Genomic DNA, 2744 nt, shown 5'->3' with positions numbered 1-2744 from the left:
ACATTGTAAACTGAGTATACTTCAATAAAAAAAGAAAAAAAAGTATGCAGATCTTTATTCATTTCTCAGCTAGCTTTCCTTTTGCTTCTCCCACCTTTCCCATTCATTTTCAGCCACTCACTCCTAGAAGTACACATTTCTACCCATTCCTCTGATCACAATGATACAAATATCAGAGCAGCACAAAGCAGGAGTTGGAGGTTCAGAAGAATCAGGAGTCAGGCTTTGTATATTTATAATTGTTATGTGCCTGTCATGTTTTGAACAGTGTGTTTGTCCCTTCAAGGCAATGGTTCTCAACCCACTGCACATCTGAATCCCACGGGGAATTTTTATAAAATACCAAATGCCCCCAAACCCACCCAGAGCAGTTAAATAGGAATTGCTGCCTGGGCCCTGGGTACTGACTGTTTGTTTTTTGATCTCCTCAGGTGATTTAATGTACAGCCAGTGTTAAAACCTCTGCTTTAAGGGATCTATGGTTGGATTCTTACATTTCATCTCTTCCAAGATTTAGCAAGTTTCCTTTTTGTCTTTTCTGCCTGTAATTCTTTTATTTTTCATATTCACTTTCCAACCTTTCACTATTCCATTCTCATTTATTCCCTCACACCTATTTGCTTTCTAATTAGCATATGGGACGAGGATACAAGTTGTTTCTTTGGGAGGTGAGCCTAGGAGATTCCAGCTGGGGAGTGGGGAAGAAAGACAGGGCAGGGAAGTCAGCCAATAAAGGATGCATTGTCCAGGGTGCCCACTCTGGGCAACTAGAGCTTAATCTAGTTGGGGAGGTAAAGCACATACCTGAGAGTTAGCATATCTAAGGAGGAAGGGAGCTAGACTATTTATCTACCAATTCCTGCCAGTCTTCAGTTGAGGAAAGTTCCCAAGGGCTTTTCATTCTTTGCCACTTATAGCCTACAGGCAGAGTGGGCTAGAGCAACCAGAGGAGGCCCTGAAGCAAAGGGCTACCCGTGCTGACAGTTGGAAGTCTGGCCGGTACACAGCAGAGTGAAGCTACACCGGGCTCTTTCTCTCAACCACTGGTAAACAGGTTCAGGTTCAGCACCGTTACACTTCTTGGTTGTCTGCATCTACTCTGTTCTCCCTTGGCTTTCTTCTATTTTTCTCATTATCTCACTTCACACCATGACATCTCATACTTCGTCTTTCCTCCTCTTTCCTTTTTCCTCTCTGGCACTCTCCTTTGATGTTTAAGGCTATGATCCTCTCCTTCCTCAGCATGATGCACGATGGTTAGGATTACTGTAAGGAGTAAGGGACCAAGCACGATCCACACTGCTGCCAGATCTAAACACTGATGTGTTTCCAAAACACATACTTGAGCTCAGAGCTCACTGTGCTGTGCCTCGCTCCTCTCTGACATGGCAAAATCATCCACCCCTACAGAGACTGAGTGGGGCATTGAATCTCTGATTGCTATTTTCCAAAGGTATGCAGGAAGGGACGGTAACAACCGCAAACTCTCCAAGACTGAGTTCCTAACCTTCATGAATGCAGAACTGGCTGCCTTCACGAAGAACCAGAAGGACCCTGGTGTCCTGGACCACATGATGAAGAAACTGGACCTCAACAGTGATGGCCAGCTAGATTTCCAGGAATTTCTTAATCTTATTGGTGGCCTGGCCATAGCTTGCCATGACTCTTTTATTAAGTTTACCCATTTCCAGAAGTAAATCTGAGGACCCTTTGGGCCTGACCTCCAGACTCGCCCCCTTTCCTTCCAGGCTCCCAATTATCCACTCCTCACAGCCCACACACACCCTGAGCCCAGTGCAACCACATCCCATGCAGGCCACTCCTGCTTGTAATAATAAAACAATATTATTTTTAACCCCCCCCCAAAAAACCCCACATATTTGATGACATCATCTTCCCAACTCTGTCCTCAAGATCTAGCCTTTCTTCCTTTCATGCCTTTACCAGATTCTGCATGTGGCTAACTCATTCTTTACTACCTAAATTGAATATCACTTCCTCTGTAAAGCCACCTTGAAAAGCCAAATTAATCCCCTCTTCCTCAGTGCTATCATAATGCTGTGTGCAAACCTTGGCGACAGAAATGTGCTCGTCACAAATTATCCTAAGTATTTATTTACATGCTTGTTCCCTCACACAGAACATGAATTTTGGGAAGACAGAAGTTATTTCTCTTTGTATTCCTTTCTCAAGTGGAGTGTTCCACAAAAGGATGTATTCCAAAAATGTTTGTAGGATTATTCCAAATTCATATTGAGTTGCAGTTGGTTTTGGAATATGAACAGTGTTTTACAGGTGTGCTAACAAACAAATCAGAGAAGCTTTAATCAGAAATGAGTTTTGGGAATTGTCGTGATACTGGAAGGGTGACAATAACGTTAGGAAGGTACTGAGATTTGAGGAAATACAATTATAATATGATAATATAATAGTCAAACTATACCTTGGAGGACAAATAGTGAGAACATTCATTATGTTAGAACCATTGTCATAGTCAACTCTTATTTGTATGATAAACATAGAATATCAGTCAATCAAAGGTACAGGAGTTATAATAGCTTTCCAGAGCACAACAAAGTAGAGGTGGTAGAGAGAGGTATTAGGGAGTCTTTGACTGAAAGAATGTTGTAAAAGGAAAACCCTAGAGAAGAATTTGAGTCAGATTCTCCACTGAAATGAAGCTGTTTTCATTTCAGTCCTATCCTATAATTTTGCTTCTGGAATGTAACCTCCTTGATTTAATC

The 2744-nt window shown here is 42.1% G+C and overlaps 1 pseudogene; it reads left to right on the top strand.

Annotated features, from left to right (window-relative positions):
* The first annotated feature begins 1385 nt into the window (after nucleotides 1-1385).
* Nucleotides 1386-1697, top strand: LOC105081181 (protein S100-A11 pseudogene; annotated as a pseudogene).
* Nucleotides 1698-2744: the final 1047 nt, after the last annotated feature.

Source organism: Camelus bactrianus, chromosome X (assembly GCF_048773025.1).
Source record: "Camelus bactrianus isolate YW-2024 breed Bactrian camel chromosome X, ASM4877302v1, whole genome shotgun sequence".
Taxonomy (NCBI): domain Eukaryota; kingdom Metazoa; phylum Chordata; class Mammalia; order Artiodactyla; family Camelidae; genus Camelus; species Camelus bactrianus.
The sequence above is the reverse complement of the archived record's forward strand: the minus strand, read 5'-3'. Positions and strand labels throughout refer to the sequence as shown.